This window comes from Pleurodeles waltl, chromosome 1_1, assembly GCF_031143425.1.
Source record: "Pleurodeles waltl isolate 20211129_DDA chromosome 1_1, aPleWal1.hap1.20221129, whole genome shotgun sequence".
Taxonomy (NCBI): domain Eukaryota; kingdom Metazoa; phylum Chordata; class Amphibia; order Caudata; family Salamandridae; genus Pleurodeles; species Pleurodeles waltl.
The window spans coordinates 624,933,744-624,953,245 of NC_090436.1; the positions used below are offsets into that span (position 1 = coordinate 624,933,744).

The following is a 19,502-nucleotide window of genomic DNA, read 5'->3' on the forward strand; positions in this document are numbered from 1 at the left end:
TCTTTCTGGACCAAGATATATGACTCTGCCAAATTTGTGTAATTCCGTTCAGCGGTTCGGGCTGCAGCCGTGTCTAAAGATTGCAAAATCCCCATAGACATCACATGGGATAAAAGTGTTTTGGGAGACCCTTTTTTCTCTGCCCTCACTTGACGAATCACCCTGAAGCTTATCACACATCAACTAAACTGTGTGGCTAACTAGTTTTGAAAATGTAATGAAGATTCGTGAAACAGCACCAATGTTATTAGCAAGAGAAAAAATGCTTTGTCAATGGGAAAAGTTAGCCCTTATATTAACTAGTTACTGGCTATCGCATACATACACACATATATATATATATATATATATATATATATTATTTGTAGATAGCACTTACTACTCTGACAAGGCATCAAAGCACTTTTCTGCGAGTAGCACGCTACCTCCTCCTGAACCCAAAAGGATTAGTGGTGTATTAGTATAGGGAACTATGAGTTAATTTGTGAGGTGGTTATGTGAGTTGTTAGAAATGTGGTTTCTGGTTGGCTGGGGTATGCACCTCGGGAAGGAAGAAACCACCACTCTAGTCAGGGAGAGTAGGTTTCACACCAAAGATCACCTGTGCTCAAACCCCAGTAGCAGTCAGGCTTATCCCAAGAGATCACGAATAAAGCTTTGCACAATACACACACATACGCCAGTGGCACAATAAATAAACTACAAAATAGACTCTACAACAAGTTATATAGAAATAAATTGTATTGCCTGAACATTCTAAACCAAAATGACATAAATCAGTACTACTTTGCCAGACAGGTGATTGTCAGATCACCATGAATGTCAAATAAGAAAATACATTTCCATATTGCATATGCCATAAAACATTACCCTCCCACCACATATGTCATCATAAAACCCTCCCTCCCAATGAATGTACTGTAGTCCCTGAAATGCTAGTTATTACAACACTGCAAAGGGGCATAATAAGTTACTTCAGGTCATAACGCACAGCATACAAGGACTACGAGGGCATAAAACATATCACAGGAATACAGAACCTTAGGTAATCACTAGGAACACCTCCTACCCGGAGGCCACAGCGCATCTGTGCTTCTTTTACAAGAGGTACGGTGAGTGAGAACTCACCACTTCAACCTAGGAGCTCACATGCCCCTCTTATGATGAATGTGATACTTTCTCCACGAAACAGGGAGCTGATACAACTGCCTGTCTGCGAGGGCAAATACAGTACTTTTACAAAGAATTCCAGCAGGATCGGGGACCTCCATCGAGGGTAGTCAACCTGCCCTGCTGTTTGTGCCCAAAGGGGCCCCATCTCGGGACGCCTTCAACCACCATACAATGGGGTTCCAGTGTCCCTTCCCTCGCGGGCAGCCTGGATCGGTCCCCACGTCCAAATATGCAGAGGAGCTGCCGAGCCCTGCCCACCAAGCCGTCAGTAGAGTTCCTCCAGTCCTTTACTGCAGGAACGGCCACTCCCCTCTGGATCACGGGATCAATCCGGCCCACCTCTTCCCTGGCTGCAGAGTGCTCACACCTACACCTGAGCCACTCCCGGGGACACGGCAGGAACTCCTTCTGGAGCCGTGGGCCTCCCGATGCAGACACAAGCTGGGAACCCGCATGGCGGTGGTGACCTGCCCCCACTCAAAATTGTGGCCCATGGTGGGCACATAGCAGGTAAAGTATTTACCTGGCAGACGAAGCGCGTAGTGCGTGCTGGTTGCTGGATACCAAAGTGGAGTGTCAAGCACTCGCCATGCACTAGGGAGAAGAGAAACAATTAAGGGAATTCATACTGTGCTCTCCCCCGCATCGAGTATTAATGGAGTGGGGACAGGGAAGATGTCCCCAGGTGCTATAATTGTAGGGATCAGGAGGAAAACCCATCACTCATGACGCACTAGACTTCCTGGGAGGACACTGACGGCACCAAGATGCAGGAGGCCAGCACAAAATGAAGCAGCGAGCCCAGGTGGCAGTTCCTATTACAAAACAATAGTCCTCTTAGCAGATCAGGGAGCAGGCTGGCAGCAGGGAAACAAGCAGAAAAGCAATCCAGGTGAGTCCATTGGGTCACCGAGTAGACACCAAGCCAACATAAGAGGAGCAGTCCAGATGAGTCCTTTGTGCAGTCCAGCAGTCCCTCTTGCAGAGGTTCGGCCCCAGTTCCAAAACTGCTCTAAAATCAGGGGGCTACAGCCCCTCTACGTATACTCAGAAATGCCTTTGTTCAGAGGGTAACTTCAAAAGATCCTCTCAAGTGAACACCCTTTCAACTCAGCCCTGTCTCCAGACATCAGTAGGGGGTAATCAGCCCATTGTGTGAGGACAGGACACAGCCTATTGACATGTAAGGTGTGAACGACCCTCCCTCTCCCCATCACAGGAGGACTATCAGTATGCAAATGCCTCTTCTGTCACACCCAGCCCTTCATGTGTTATGGCTGTCTGGAAAGCATGTACCAAGTGGAGCTGTCATTGTGCCCCAGACGTGGATTGGAATCAGGCTCCAAAGCACTAGAGTTATGTCCACTTTCTAAAAGTAGCATTTCTAAAATAGTAATAAAAAAATCCACCTACACAAGTAAGCAGCATTTCTCACTACCATTCCAAATATACTAAAGAGGCCCACGCTATTCGTCACAGATTAGAGAATACCACTTACACATATGTTAGGGCATTTCCAAAGCAATCCTATGAGAGGAGCAGCGTTCGCAGTAGTGAGAAACTAAATAGGCTGTTTGTCCCTACTAGGCCATTCAACAAATAAAGACGTTCCTACCTTTTACATATACAGGACCCTGCCCAAAAGGCTATCTAGGGCCTACCTTAGGAGTGACTAAGGGGCAGTGAAAAGGGAATTTAGGCCTTGGCAAGGGGTTTGGCTTGCCAAGTCAGTGTGGCAGTGAACTGCACACACAGGCCCTGCAGTGGTAGCCCTGAGACATATTTGAAAGGTTACTTGTGTAGGTGGCACAATCTGCGCTGCAGTCCCACTAGTAGCAATTAATTTACAGGTGCCGGGTATGTGTTATACAACTTTACAAGGGATCTACAGGTAAATTAAATGAGCCAATCATACCAAGTTTTAGGGGAGAGAGGACATGCACTTTAGCACTGATTAGCAGTGATAAAGTGCCCAAAGTCCTAAAGCCAACAAAAAGAGGGTCAGAAAAATAAGACGAGAAAGGCAAAAAGTGTGGGGATAACCCTGCAGAAAGAACAATTTCCAACATGAGTCTGTTAGTTGGAATGAATAGGATAATGGAGGGATAGAAGAGGGAAGAATCTGGAAGTATTAATTGGGAGATCATAGTAGTAAGCTGAGGTTTGGGATGCTTAAAGGGCAGTTAGAGGAGGAAAGAATCTGTAGAAAGTAATTAGGGAGCTCACAGTAGTAAAATGAGGTTTGGGATGAGTCAAAGGAGAGATACATGAGGGAGAATTTAGTAGGGTTGTTTGAGAGACCATAGCAGTAACCAACGTTTGGGGTGAACCGAGAGGGACAGAAGAGGGAAGAGTCTAGGAAGGGTTATTTTGGGGGGGGGGGGGGGGGGGGGGTCACAGCAGTATATATAAAAAAAACAATGCGGTCCACACAAGCAGCGTGCTCGGTCCACATGAGCAGCGCGCTCGGTCCACATTGCCAAGGCTCCCATGAGTTTGGACCTCCTCCTTAATTTTGCAAACAAAAAAATAGGAAGCACTCCAGAAGCTAATTACTCACTGTTTATTCTGTCATAAACAGCCAAACCGTTTTGACCTACATGGTCTTGATCACGGCTGTTGGTCCATTCTCTTTGTTTATATTATATACTGCTAACATCACCTCAATGCATTCTGGTCTTTGTGTGTCAAATTTGACAGGAGGAATCATGGATGCTAGCGATGAGTAAAGGGTTGAAAAGGTGTTTTCAATGCAAAGGCTACACTATTGCGAAGAACGTGAAGACATTTTTGGATGTCAATTGAGCTGAAATTAGTATTATCAAAGGATTAGCTGTAAAACAACTTATGCTGTGTATGTGTTAGAGTGTAAGTGCAGATTGAGGTATGTGTGGAGCACTATTTGTCATTAGACAAAAGATAATTTGAGAGCATATTAGAGCATCAGAGAAAATTGACAACCTATGCAGTGGCAAAACACATCAATAAGGTACATACCGGGACCACCTGGAAAATGTTGATGCAGTACGCAAATCATCAAGGGGTGGTGACAGAACTCGCATATTAAGACAGAAGGAATCTCAATACATATTGAGGCTGAGAACAAAGAGCCGGAATGGCCTCAATTTCGATACAGAGTTGTTTATGTACATATAATTGTCTAATATGTACAGTGAGTTCCGCGGTCATGCCATAAAAGCTGTGAATAATGTATTTTTTATAAAACAACTCACTTAGTGAATAGGTTTTAGTTGAACGGTTGCAATGTAATGAGAAAAAATATGTGCACTGTAATGTTATTAATGTTGAGAAGAGGAAGCCTTTATATTATTTATGTGATAAAGGTATGACCACAAAGACCCCAATGTATCATGGTGATGTTAGCAGTATATGATGTGAACACAGACAAAGGACCAACAGCCATAATCAAGACCATGTAGGTCGAAACGTGTTGGCTGTTTATGACGGAATAAACTGTGATTGATCCACTTCTGGAGTGCTTCCTATTTCTTTGTTTGAAAAAGATTTTTTTTTAAATATATATATACACATTCACATACATATAAACACATATATATACACACACACAACAAAAGTGAGGTAAAACTTACACAATAGTTAGCTTTGATTATAACACAATGTTAAAAACAAAATGCCACTGCAATATGCAAATTATAGTTAACTGCGCAATTCATGACTTGCACAATAGCCATGCAACAGCGATGCAAAACACAACTCGCACACCAAGTGCAATATTTGTGAACATCAGTGTTTTTTCCAGTTTTAATTCATACCAGTAACTTTATTTAACTATGTTTTTCTAGTTTCTAGTTTGCAGATGGATCTTCTTTACACTAAAAAGTCCTGCAGGACCGAACGGGCAAAGTGTCCTCCCCTCTGGACCTGATTATGCAGGCAGTAGTGTTTTGCAAATGTGGGTAAGGATGCCCACGTTGCTGCCTGACAGATATCCAGGAGAGGAACACCTTGTGCTAGTGCAGAGGTAGCAGCCTTGCCTTTGGTGGAATGAGCCCTCAAGTCCTCAAGAGGCTGCTTCTTGGCCAGTGCGTAACAGATTTTAATGCAGAGAACGACCCAGCGTGAAATGGCTCATTTATGCACTGCTCGACCCTTCTTTCCAACATTCCCCACAAAGAGTTGGTCATCCACCCGCAACTCCTTTTTGCCGTCAAGGTAGAACGACAACACTCTTTTTGAGTCCAGTCGGTGAAGTTACTCCTCTTCCTTAGAGGGTTGCGGTGGAGCAAAGAAGGTGGGCAGGGTGATGTTCTGACCCAGATGACATGGGGTCACCACCATAGGGAGTAATGAGGCACGCTTTCTGAGAACCACCTTGTCTGGGAACATAGTGAGATATGGTGGCTTGGGTAAAAGAGCTTGCATCTCACTCACCCTCCTGGCAGATGTTATTGCCACTAAGAAGGTTGTCTTGCAGGTGAGCAGCCGGAGGGGACAGTTGTAGAGGGGCTTGAAGGTAGAGCACATGAGAAATGTAAGGACAAGATTTAAGTTCCATTGAGGCATAACAAAGCGCATAGGGGGAAACATATGTACAAGCCCTTTGAGGAATCTATGTACAATGGGAGATTTGAACAGTGAAGGCTGATCAAGCAGCCGAAGGAATGCCGATAAGGCAGAAAGTTAGCCCTTGAGAATACTCAAGGCAGAACCCTCTGGGCAAGGAATAGTGCAAAGAGAAGAATATCAGAAAGAGAAGCAGAAAGAGGATCAATTACTCTTTCTGCACAATAATTTGCAAAACGTTTCCAATGGCAGGCGTATACTGTTTTAGTGGAGGGACACCTAGCTGCCAAAATAACTTTATATACTTCGGGAGGAAGGTCAAAAGCCATCACCTGCCACCGCTCAATCTCCACGCATGAAGGCGCAGAGTTGACAGGTTCGGGTGGAGATCCTATCCCTCCTGCTGCGACAGAAGATCCTCCCAAAGGGGCAGCCTGATTGGAGGTTCGATGCTCATTTCCAGAAGCTCTGGATACCAGACTCTCTGTGCCCAATCTAGAGCCACTAGGATTACTTGGGCCCGTTCGTTCTTGATCTTCTTGAGAACCCTGGGCAGAAGTGGTATGCTGCTGAAAGAGTCCTTGCGCCACCTCCAGGTGGAGACACCATTTGTGATCCGCAATGCATCAACGGCTGAGTTCATCCGCCCTGGCGTTCAGAGAACCTGCCAGGCGTTGAACCACCAGGATTATGCCCTGCTGTTCCAGCCATGTCCAGAGATGCAGGGCTCTTGACAAAGGGTCCATGACCTCACACCACGTTGCTTGTTACAGTACCACAGTGCTGTAGTGTTGTCCGTGAACACCTGCACCATCTTCCCTTTAACAACAGGAAGAAATGCTTTTAATGGCAGTCAGATCACCCAGTGCTCCATTAAGTTGATATGGAGCCCGGATTCCGCCAGAGACCAGAGGCCTCTGATCTCCGTCTCTTCCAGATGGCTGCCCCCTCCCAGAAGTGATGCATCTGTCACTACTGCAAGATCTGGTTGGGGAAGGGCGAGGAGTTTGCCTCTGACCCAATTGCAGCTCACCACCACCACTGCAGGCCTTTTGCAGTTCCCTCCAAGATCTGAACTATGTCAGTGAGATTTCTTGATGCTGTGCCCACTGGAACTTGAGGTCCCACTGCAGAGCCCTAATATGCCATTTGGCATGTTTGACTAGCAGGATGCAGGAGGCCACGAGGTCCAGCAGCCTCAAAGTCTGTCTCACTGAAATCCAGGATAGAGGCCGAAACATCAGCATCATAACCTGAATATCCTGCACTTGCTGCTCGGGAGGATAATCCCCGAAACTGCACTGTGTCCAGAACAGCTCAGATGAAAGCGAACTTCTGAGAGGGAGTTAGGTGTGACTTCGGCATGTTTATAGTGAACCCCATCGAATGCAGGAGGTTTGCCGTAGTCTGAAGGTGGGTGACGAAAGCCTGGGGCATATGAGTCTTCAACAGCCAGTCGTCGAGATAGTGGAAGACTGAAATCCGTAACCTGTGCAGATGAGCTACTACCACCACCATCACTTTTGTGAACACCCGAGGGGCACTGGTGAGACAGAAGGGGAGCACGGTAAACTGAAAGTGCTCATGGACCACCTTGAACCGCAAGTAACGCCTGTGGGCAGGCAGGATAGGGATGTGAACATACGTATGATGCAAAACCAGCGCTACCATCTAGTCACCTTGGTCTAGGGCAGACAAGACCTGAGCAAGAGTGAGCATCTTGAATTTCTCCTTTTTGAGGAAGAGATTGATGTCCTGTAAATCCCAAATAGAGCAAAGACCCTTGATCTTTTTGGGAATCAGAAAGTAGCTGGAATAACAACCACTGCCTACTTCTGACATTGGGACACTTTCTATGGCTCCTTTGGCCAAGAGAGCGCAACTTCCCCACGGAGAAAGACTAGATGGTCCCCCATCAGCCGTTCTTTTAATGGAGGCATAGAGGGAGGGAAAGACTGGAAGAGGAGAGAATAGCCCTTCTGTATGATCTGCAAGACCCATTTGTCCGATGTTATGGACAACCAGTGAGGGAGATGAAATTGAATCCTCCCTCCAACTGGACGAGAGTGGTCTTGCAGAATCATACTAGGATGACTTCCCTATCTGGGGGAGCGAAAGGGAAGGCACCATGGGAAGTGGAGGCCTGGACCACCAAGCTCTCTGGGGTGGAGTGTTGAGTGAGGAAACTAGGAGCTGGTCTATGGCAGCGGCCAATTGTTTTATTTAGGGGAGCCCCTGTGCTGGGTTTGGACCAAGTCCCCAGCAGGACATTAGTGAGGGCTTCGTTATAAAGGTAACATCAGTTCTGATGTGAAAACCTCTGGCTGAAGCACCTCAGTCAGGAGGTTAGCTCTGACTGGCACCGTAGGCAAGTCTAGGTCCAAGACCTCAGCTGCCCTACATACTACCATGGATCATCTGGGATGAGGATGGGGCTCGCACTGCCGGTGGGCGCCGGCGGAGCGTCGACATCGGGAACGACGCAGGAGGAGGCAGGCTGTGTGTACTCTGCGTCGTTCCAGATCTGGTATCGGATGCAGCAGTCCGCAATGGCACCGAAGCCACCTGCGAGGAATCCGATGGGCCCCTGCTGGCCCCACAGGGCCAGAAGGCGCACCAGTGGAGCGTCCAGTTCAAATACGAGTCACATGGCGTCGTAAAACTCCTTAAGTTGAGCGGCGGTCGCTCTGGCTCCTGGAAAGAGGAGGGGGGAGAGACCTGATGTCGGCCCTGGCATCAGGCCTGCAGAAACGTTGCTCGAACGCCAACGTTCCCAAGATGCCTCATCAGCCGATGGGCATGGTGCAGTCAAAGCTTGGACTTCTTCTTTTAGTGCATCTTCCCCGAGTACCCGGAGGACCTCGAGTGGGATGAAGAGGACTTAGGGCTCCTGGATCCGAACTGTGACGTCCTAGGAGTCGTGCCAACCAAAGTCGACTGATGGGCTGCCCTGAGCTTTAGAGACCGCTCTCTCAAAACTTTCGGGCCATGGCCCGGCAATCGGAACACGACTTCGAGTCATGGTCTCTGTCGAGGCACCAGAGACATACCTGATGGGAGTCCGTCTCCGACATGGTGCGATGGTATGCACCACACGGCTTGAACCCCGATTTCCTCAATGTCATCCTCGCAAAGACTCAAAAAAGTATTGACAAAAAGGTTGAAAAAAAGGCCTGCCAAAAAGAAGGTAGCTCGAATGTGGACCTCCGCTTAACCGATGCAGAAGGAAAAGAACTGACGTACGCGTGCTGGGATGGTGCCTTTATAGGTGACCGTAACATCACAGACAGCTCCAACGATGCCATGTGGATTTGATTGACACAACCCAATGGCACACGCAGGGTACTGCTCAGCAAAAAATTCCAGATTCTAAGCTGATGCCAGGAAAATCTAAGGTAAGGAATCTGCAGCTAGAAGTCTCTATCAGATAGACATTGTGGAGCCCCATTTCCCACGGCCATCACTGTCCTTTAAAGGGAAGGGACCACACGGCCCCTCTCCATGAGTCTTTTCGGTCCCTGGTGACCACACCCCTGTGGCCGGCTCACTTGCTGTGTCCCAGGGAGCTGATCTCCACGACACTGTACTTTCCCTGCCTGCACCGGCATGGGCAGGGAAACTTGTGTTCACTCCCACTGGATGGGAGCATATTTAAAACTCCTGCCAAACAGAAGCAAAAGCAAAGTCTGCTCCCAGCAGGCAGGAGCCTTAAAAAATACTCCCGCCAGCTGGGAGCAGACTGCAGATCTGTTTCCCTGATCGCAACAGATCAACAGATTGCTCACACACGAAGGGTGAAGCATTAATAGCTTCTACCTGTGGGCGGGAGCACTGGTGGATCGCGTAGCATGGGGGAGGGTGGCTGTGGCCACGGGGGCGCTGGGGCTCCCCCCACTATATTAAAAAGAGGCCTCAGGGGATGGGGTTCCTGGGGCCAAAATAGACCCCACCGCCCCTTTAGAAAAATAACATCCCTGGAGGATGGGGTCCCCAGGGCTTTTTTAAGGCTTGAGGAGTATGGGGGGGGGGTGAGGGAGGGGAATTCATGGATCCCCCTCCCCTTAGTTAATACATTGGGCCCAGGGGATGGGGTCCTTGGGGCCAAAAATGGCTTGTAAGAGGGGTCTATGGACCCCGCTCCCCTTATTAAATTGATGGGGCCCCAGGGAATGGGGTCCACAGAGAAAACAACTCAGGGAGGGGGACCATGCACCCTCTCCCTATAAATCATACACCTGGCTCCAGAGCCATAAAAGACTCAGGGAGGGGATGGGCCACATACACCCCTCCCCTTCAAATATACATACAGCCCTGGAGGATGGGGGCCCCAGGGCTCAATGAGGCCCCTCACCTTAAACAATATATAAATGACCCTATGGGTTGGGGTCCCCAGAGCTAAATGAGGTTTGGGGAGGAGCAGGCACCCCTCACCCTTTTCATTATATATGGGTCCAAGCCTAATATGGCTTGGGAGGGGGGATGTATACCCACCTCCCCTTAGATTGTGGGCCCAGATTGGGGTCCCTGGGGGGCAAAGAAGGATTGGGGTGCCACGCTGGCTGCCTGTGGGGACTTGGAAGCATGGACTGGCTGGAACAGAGGCTCTGCGGCTAACGCCATGCACAGATAAAGGATGTGCGCTGCATGGGGTTATCTCCCTCTGAGTGGCTGTCTGCGGGGAGCTGAATGCAAGCCAGGCCCGACAGCCAACCTCACGTCCTGTGCGACGAAAGGCCATGCACAGCGTGGTGTTAGCTGCCTGCAGGGGTTGACTGCTGGGGGGTGAGGGGGTGGTTCCCAGGGCCTGGCGCTGTGGCCAATCCTCCATCGAGCATGCCTGAAGGGGCAGGGTTGGCTTTACGAATGGTAATGAAAGATTACTTCACGTAAAAAATAAAAATAAAAACTAGAAATTCACTGAAATAAAAAACAAAGGTTAAAGTGAAGTTATAGTTAGGTGAGATAAAAAGATCTGTTACTGATTTAAAAAAAAAACTTGCAAATTCGCTGAAATAAAACAAAGGTTAAATTGATGTGATAGCTAGGTAAATTTGTCAGTGACAACATTATAGTTTTGAACCTAAAAAAACTAAATTAAAAAAAAAAAAACATTTAAAAAAACACACAAAAATTCACAGCTTGCACCTCCGCCATGCACTGCTTACAACCTCCAGGGGTATGAAATTCCAATTGCCTGACACCCAGGACATATTGCTTGGGGTCAAGGACAACACGTTTGTTTGGTTATTGTGTCCTTGGGACAAGTAGGCCCAACCCACTGCAGAACAAACCCTTTGGCTGCCAGTTTACAGCATCACAGTATGGAGCAGGGAAGGGAACTGTCTGCAGTTGAGGTAATATTTGTGTCTATATGCTAATGCTGTTCGAGCATGTATTTATGATTGATTAATGTAAAGCCTTTATTATTAAGGTGAGCGTTCTAAATACATGTTATAAGCTCGGACTGCAGTACTGACAGAGGTTCCAGTAAAAAATAAAAAAAATAAAAAAATAAAAAAAAATTGTACACACGTTTTCAAAGTTTAACAACATGAGGTTACATGTAATGCTATCAGAATGGTCTCTGATTAGATGCAATGTTTGCAGAAGCTTGAGAAGAAGATTGATTATTCTTTGCTCTCAAAATAAAATGTTCACAAAAAAATACAACTAAGAAAAAATGTTCAGCTAAACTACTGTGAAATTGTAGGTACCATTTCTTTGAAGCATCGTTCAGTAAAATGTTTTGATGCATGCTAGTATTTCCAAAAATATTCATAATGGAAAATCAGTGAAACCAGTTTCACCAAGATTATGAGAAACACAAAAAGCGTTGGCAAAGCAAATAGGTATGACATTCGTCGCCAGTTTTTCGGTTTTGTCATTATGTGTGTTATTTTGACATGGCTTTTGTGAAACGTAATTGTGGTGGGATCTGCCAGGCCTCCACCACTGTAACAAATACTGGCAAAAAAACGAAATCATTTTTGGTCTCAAAAATCACACATTGCCTCTGTAGTTTCTGGCACTGAACAACACTACAGATTGCGATCACTCACAGTGATGCCAGCATAAGAAAATTGCTGATATTCAAGCCCTACTATAGTATTAGCCCTGGCATAATCAGAGAGGCTATTATCAAAGCTCTTATATAATGAGATTGCTGACATGATGTATTTCTACTCTACATGGAACCAAAGTGCAGGACAAGTAGATTTATTAGGTAACATTCCACACCATTTGACCTTACATAATACATCATTTATTACATCAAAGAAGACATCTCAAATGGCATCAATGATGACATCACTAATGTCATCATCCAAAAAGTGTGCTAATTTATATTATAGTTTACATAGTGGCAGGTAGCTACCTATTACTTCTATACCTAATTGTGTACAGCCTGTGTCCAGCTAATGGGTGTAAGTGTCTTCAAAACACATGTGCTCTTAACACATCCTAGGTGTGTAGAGGTATTGAACACATTATAAATCTTTGTATTGAAGAGTAAGCCTGTGTGGTGGTGACAGTTGATGACCTATGTTCAGCATGTTCCACACAAGTTTTTTTTTTTATTTCTGCAGAAAATGTTTCCAACAGGACAAAGATTCTACATAGTAGATACTAAATATTGGAAGTAGTCTTGAGTTATTAGACAGAATTGTCTCAGCATGACAATTTATACATAACATGCTACCGTATGTACATGTGCTTCTTTTTGCTTCAGAGATGGGCTCTCTGTAAAGTTTTCACCACAGTAAGAAGGCTGTAGGTAGTATGATCTTTAGCACCCTCACACCTTGACACCTTGGTTATTTTAAGAAAATACTGTCTTGTTTGACAAGCGCAGCACAGAGTGTACACGGTTTTTGGTAGATACTTTCTAATACTCTGTAGTGTATTTCTCATGACAGTTTCACTGTCTGCAAACTGTGGTACAGAATAAACTCTCTCCATACAGTAAACATTCTTGACAGTGCCCTCATTTCTTCTCATATCAACTTCATTCTCAATTTAGGTTTTGTGACTGTGAGGCGCTTGATACAAATAAAAGCTGTCCATAGTAGGGCATTAATTTTGGAACAGACGTTGAGTATCTTGAGGAACTTGCCTTTCTATGAACGGTTGTACACATACTTAACACTGTACGTAATGAAGGTTTCCCATATATTTAGGGTTGATTGTTAATGTGAACTGGGTTTCCTGTGAAGTGTATGGTAAAGGGTCAATGTTGACCATAAAACATGCTTGCTACACCTAAGGTAGTTGTATCTGTGAGGGCATTAATAATGCTTCATATTACTCAAAGCTATTATGTATTTACTATCAGGTCCCTAATGCCATACTAATTTATAGAGTAATGTGTAAAAAACAAAAAGAAGCTTGCATGATGTAATTCAAGTTGCCATCAGTGATATCATAAATTATTGCATAGAACATGTAATAGGTGAGGTCATAAGCAGTGCATGGCAGGGGAACAAGTTAGAGTCAGCTCTGCTAACCATAACTGGTGAATTTTTGTGTTTTTTTTTTTTTTTTTTTTTACTTCAAAATGTTTGAATCCAGAGTTCAGTATCTTGAAAATGAGTCCAACAAACCATGTAGTGAGCAGAGGAGAGAACAGGTAAGCTAACCAGCATCTAAATGAACATTTCTTGAAGTGCAACACCGTACTCAAATTAGTAACACTGGACTGTAGAATTTGTGCTTCTTGTGTGAACTTAGTATGCTCCTAACTCTCACAGGAGTATTGAGTGAGCAAAATTTGTACATGGAAGTGAAGACTGTCTTGAGAGTGGTTTTAGTGGGAGTTATCGTGAGTGGTGTAGAGTTTAAATGTTTTTGGTTTTTAATAAAGCATGCAGATTTGTAGTCGGTGAGTGTCATTTAGACGGATTATTAGAGTAATGTAGTGTGTGAATAATGGTATTAAGTTTGCACTGACATCCATATAGTATAAGATTATACAATACGGGGCAAGTAACAACAGAGCAATTGAGCAAAGTTCCTATCTTATGGCTGTCTTGAAGCCATACTTAGTCAGTCAGTGGATCATTTCAGATTGATGAAGGCTGTTAATATATGTTCGATATTCAGCCGGTTTGCAAAAGTAAATTGTTTTCTCCTTCTGTACGATCTTGAGTTTAGAAGAGCCAATAAAGAACAAATGGTGTGTTTCATTTCTTAGCGCTGGAAACCCTTTTTTATGGGTCACAATCTCATTCGCGAAGTTCAGTGCAGTACCTATTTTGGATCTGTCCCATTCAATTGTTCGTTGTTCCTAATTTGTTGAAGTATTTTTTCTGTGTGCTGGTATCTGAGGGATCTTAAAGTCATTAGTCCCAGGGATTTTGAGAATAGCATTGATCTGGTTGGGATTCTATGTGCCCTTTTAATTTCAAAATCCTTTTCGAAAGTGATCCCTGAAGTCTGTGGGATAACATTTTCCAGAAAGGAAGCACACAATTCAGAACTTTTTCCACATTTCCATGTGGGCATAAGATTCGCAAGTTCCTCCTCCTGTTTCTGTCCACTGGTTCAGAGATTTCTCCGGTGAGGGTGTCTAGCTTCTCAAATTATATTAGTTCTCCAGAGAGAATCTCAAAAAGGTTTCAGTACCTACCTAAAAAGGCAGTTGTGCTAGCTTTCTTCATGGAAATAGCTGAAGATCCGTAGATTTTCCTATCAAATGAGTCCACATGCTCGCTTTCCTTTTCTTGTGCCACAGTGTATGATGGTGCTGTTATATGATGAATGTGTCTGGCTGTTAGTCTGCCATAAGTGACGCTATGGCACTCCAACAAGGGGCAAGCACAAATTGAAGACTGTGATCCTTTGGCATTTATCTGTTTGAGGTTTAGTTGGTGTGTTTAAATTTTGGGAGATGTCAGCATTCCTGTCCCCTTCACAGTAGCACAAAAGAGGACTCAATAGACGACATACGAGTGCGCCTCAAGCAAGATGCCTTAGAAAAGTTCAATGCCATGTCACCCTTAGTCTCCACATGTAAGACTGGACCTTTGGAATGGGTCCTGCTCAAACAACACAGATACAGAATGAGTTCCCTCACAGCGCCCCTATCTACAGTGTAGTAGGCGACAGCTAGGCACAGTTAAGCCACAGAAGAGTGGGAGGAGCCATTCACATTTCAGTGTCAGTTTTCATTCTCCCAATTTCCTGCCCCGATTCTCCATCAGAACTCTTTAATTCCAAACTATCGGGGGTATTGCGCTTGCCCTTATTGCACTTTCTCACCCCGCTGATGGGGCCTTTGACCATGCCAAAGATAGGTTGCAACTCTCATAGCTACCAGTAGTCCGCTTTCATCCTAGCCAACAAAACACCCAAAAGCAGTCCGTGATCAGTGCCCACTGGGCTCTTGGCAGGCTCCCTTCACAGCAACATCCTCCGCTGATCCAGAAACTATAGTTTTGGGTACTGAATGCCCAATCATGTCACATTTGGTTTGCATCAGGGCCATTTTGGAGTCCATACCAAAGAGGCCCTTCTCCCTCTATGAGCATGTGTGCCAAGGGAGCCTTCAACCCTCTCCATATTTAAAACCCTTTTCCAAGCATGTCACACATGATTAAGCCTAGGAGTGTTCCCTGAGTATCATGGTCTGCCAGCAGGATTCAAGGAACTGAGAGGAGGAACTTCTTAACTGACTTTTATTTAGCCACATCTATACAGTGATACCTACAAAGCTCAAATTGCTTATGTTCATAGTTATTTGTACGTATTTGTTAATCAGGACCAAGAAAGTCAAAGACCAAGAACAGTTGAGAGACAGGAAATTAAGAATGCAGCAGTGCAGAGAAAGAACCTAACACCAAAGATGCAACAATCCCTTTTTTGTAGAAACAAATAAGTGACGAATGTCGATATGTCTATATATGCAAGTTAAGAAGGAGCATAGCACTCGTGAGCATAAAATTACATTTTTAAAATGCGCAGATCTCCTAGAGGACCATTTGCCAGCATCTGTACTCCGGATGCCCTTAGCTTAACATAATAAACACCTTGAAATTAACTGTACTAATAAAAAGCATTAAGAAGGATATGCCTCAGGTGCAAGTTATTGAAATCTCAGGCAGACACGGTGGGCAGTGGATATACATGTTTTTTGTTTTGCTAATACCTTTGGCACTGCATGAGTAATATTCATAAAACTTTATCCACATCAGCTCCTTCCTGGAAAGTTTAGGGGTGATCTGTCAAGCAGCGGCTCAAAAAAGGGGCGTTGGGGGTCCAAAAACGCTTTTTCCCCATGTATTTCCATAGGAAAGTTTAGAAAGCACTACAGCCAAAACGGCTAAGCTGAATTACACCAAATTTAGCAGAAAGCTAGTGTAAGGAAATGCCTCCTTGGCATGGTTGCCCCCTGACTTTTTGCCTTTGCTGATGCTATGTTTACAATTGAAAGTGTGCTGAGGCCTGCTAACCAGGCCCCAGCACCAGTGTTCTTTCCCTAACCTGTACTTTTGTATCCACAATTGGCAGACCCTGGCATCCAGATAAGTCCCTTGTAACTGGTACTTCTAGTACCAAGGGCCCTGATGCCAAGGAAGGTCTCTAAGGGCTGCAGCATGTCTTATGCCACCCTGGATACCTCTCACTCAGCACAGACACACTGCTTGCCAGCTTGTGTGTGCTAGTGAGGACAAAACGAGTAAGTCGACATGGCACTCCCCTCAGGGTGCCATGCCAGCCTCTCACTGCCTATGCAGTATAGGTAAGACACCCCTCTAGCAGGCCTTACAGCCCTAAGGCAGGGTGCACTATACCATAGGTGAGGGTACCAGTGCATGAGCATGGTACCCCTACAGTGTCTAAACAAAACCTTAGACATTGTAAGTGCAGGGTAGCCATAAGAGTATATGGTCTGGGAGTCTGTCAAACACGAACTCCACAGCACCATAATGGCTACACTGAAAACTGGGAAGTTTGGTATCAAACTTCTCAGCACAATAAATGCACACTGATGCCAGTGTACATTTTATTGTAAAATACATCACAGAGGGCACCTTAGAGGTGCCCCCTGAAACTTAACCGACTATCTGTGTAGGCTGACTAGTTTTAGCAGCCTGCCACAAACCGAGACATGTTGCTGGCCCCATGGGGAGAGTGCCTTTGTCACTCTGAGGCCAGTAACAAAGCCTGCACTGGGTGGAGATGCTAACACCTCTCCCAGGCAGGAATTGTCACACCTGGCGGTGAGCCTCAAAGGCTCACCTCCTTTGTGCCAACCCAGCAGGACACTCCAGCTAGTGGAGTTGCCCGCCCCCTCCGGCCAGGCCCCACTTTTGGCGGCAAGGCCGGAGAAGATAATGAGAATAACAAGGAGGAGTCACTGGCCAGTCAGGACAGCCCCTAAGGTGTCCTGAGCTGAGGTGACTCTAACTTTTAGAAATCCTCCATCTTGCAGATGGAGGATTCCCCCAATAGGGTTAGGATTGTGACCCCCTCCCCTTGGGAGGAGGCACAAAGAGGGTGTACCCACCCTCAGGGCTAGTAGCCATTGGCTACTAACCCCCCAGACCTAAACACGCCCTTAAATTTAGTATTTAAGGGCTACCCTGAACCCTAGAAAATTAGATTCCTGCAACTACAAGAAGAAGGACTGCCTAGCTGAAAACCCCTGCAGAGGAAGACCAGAAGACGACAACTGCCTTGGCTCCAGAAACTCACCGGCCTGTCTCCTGCCTTCCAAAGATCCTGCTCCAGCGACGCCTTCCAAAGGGACCAGCGACCTCGACATCCTCTGAGGACTGCCCCTGCTTCGAAAAGACAAGAAACTCCCGAGGACAGCGGACCTGCTCCAAGAAAAGCTGCAACTTTGTTTCCAGCAACTTTAAAGAACCCTGCAAGCTCCCCGCAAGAAGCGTGAGACTTGCAACACTGCACCCGGCGACCCCGACTCGGCTGGTGGCGATCCAACACCTCAGGAGGGACCCCAGGACTACTCTGATACTGTGAGTACCAAAACCTGTCCCCCCTGAGCCCCCACAGCGCCGCCTGCAGAGGGAATCCCGAGGCTTCCCCTGACCGCGACTCTTTGAACCTAAAGTCCCGACGCCTGGGAGAGACCCTGCACCCGCAGCCCCCAGGACCTGAAGGACCGGACTTTCACTGGAGAAGTGACCCCCAGGAGTCCCTCTCCCTTGCCCAAGTGGAGGTTTTCCCGAGGAATCCCCCCCTTGCCTGCCTGCAGCGCTGACGAGATCCCGAGATCTCTCATAGACTAACACTGCGAACCCGACGCCTGTTCCTACACTGCACCCGGCCGCCCCCGCGCTGCTGAGGGTGAAATTTCTGTGTGGACCTGTGTCCCCCCCGGTGCCCTACAAAACCCCCCTGGTCTGCCCTCCGAAGACGCGGGTACTTACCTGCAAGTGGACCGGAACCGGGGCACCCCCTTCTCTCCATTCTAGCCTATGTGTTTTGGGCACCACTTTGAACTCTGCACCTGACCGGCCCTGAGCTGCTGGTGTGGTGACTTTGGGGTTGCTCTGAACCCCCAACGGTGGGCTACCTTGGACCAAGAACTAAGCCCTGTAAGTGTCTTACTTACCTGGTTAACCTAACAACTACTTACCTCCCCTAGGAACTGTGAAAATTGCACTAAGTGTCCACTTTTAAAACAGCTATTTGCGAATAACTTGAAAAGTATACATGCAATTTTGATGATTTGAAGTTCCAAAAGTACTTACCTGCAATACCTTTCGAATGAGATATTACATGTAGAATTTGAACCTGTGGTTCTTAAAATAAACTAAGAAAAGATATTTTTCTATATAAAAACCTATTGGCTGGATTTGTCTCTGAGTGTGTGTACCTCATTTATTGTCTATGTGTATGTACAACAAATGCTTAACACTACTCCTTGGATAAGCCTACTGCTCGACCACACTACCACAAAATAGAGCATTAGTATTATCTATTTTTACCACTATTTTACCTCTAAGGGGAACCCTTGGACTCTGTGCATGCTATTCCTTACTTTGAAATAGCACATACAGAGCCAACTTCCTACAGCTAGATCTTTACCAAGAAAGTGTTTTTTAGATTTAGTGTAAATCTGCTCAGTTTTTGAGAAATTAAGGATAAAAATGTATAGATATATTGACAGTTTGTGTTCAAAGCTGTGTTTGACCACTAAAAAGGAAACGAAACCATCCTGAACAATATTTTGTGGCAGCCCTTACCGAATTGGTGGACATGGTCGCTGCGTCCTGAAAATATATCACATATAAGAGGGCTGGGTGAGCACCACAATTCCTAAAATTGACAAGTGACTGAATTGTCGTATCACCCTCTATATCTGCTTGGGTGCACACCCTTAACTCATAGAAAATTGGAAAACATATTGTGGCAGTCAACTCAGGACTATGGGACATGGTTCCCGTAGAAATTTATTGCAGTGAAAGCTTGTTTTTGAAGGTCACAAAAAGTAGCACATATATAAAATGTGACAACACATTTAGTGCCATGCTAGTTTTAGGAATTGTGGTGTATTTCAATGTGATCGTCTGCTGGGTTTGATTAACCTAATTTTTGACAGAAAACGTTTTTCTCTTGTGATGTTCTCGTAGAGGTTATGAAAGGTGTTTCAGAAACTAAAATGAGAGCATATTGTCTGGAAATTCAATCTATCTTTCTCAGCTATCTGAGAATAAAGTGATATTTTGAGAAAAACGTCTTTACAACAGAGGCAGCAGTCTGTCAATTGATTCTATGTCAGAACAGGAGGTTCAGATTATGGTTCTTTTTTTTTTTATTAC

At 45.6% G+C, this 19,502-nt stretch overlaps 1 protein-coding gene across 2 annotated transcripts in view; it reads right to left on the minus strand.

The window, feature by feature from the left end:
- CCDC112 (coiled-coil domain containing 112) overlaps nucleotides 1-19,502 on the minus strand; it is a 212,106-nt gene that overhangs the window by 70,044 nt on the left and 122,560 nt on the right. The gene's annotated exons all lie outside the window — the stretch shown is intronic.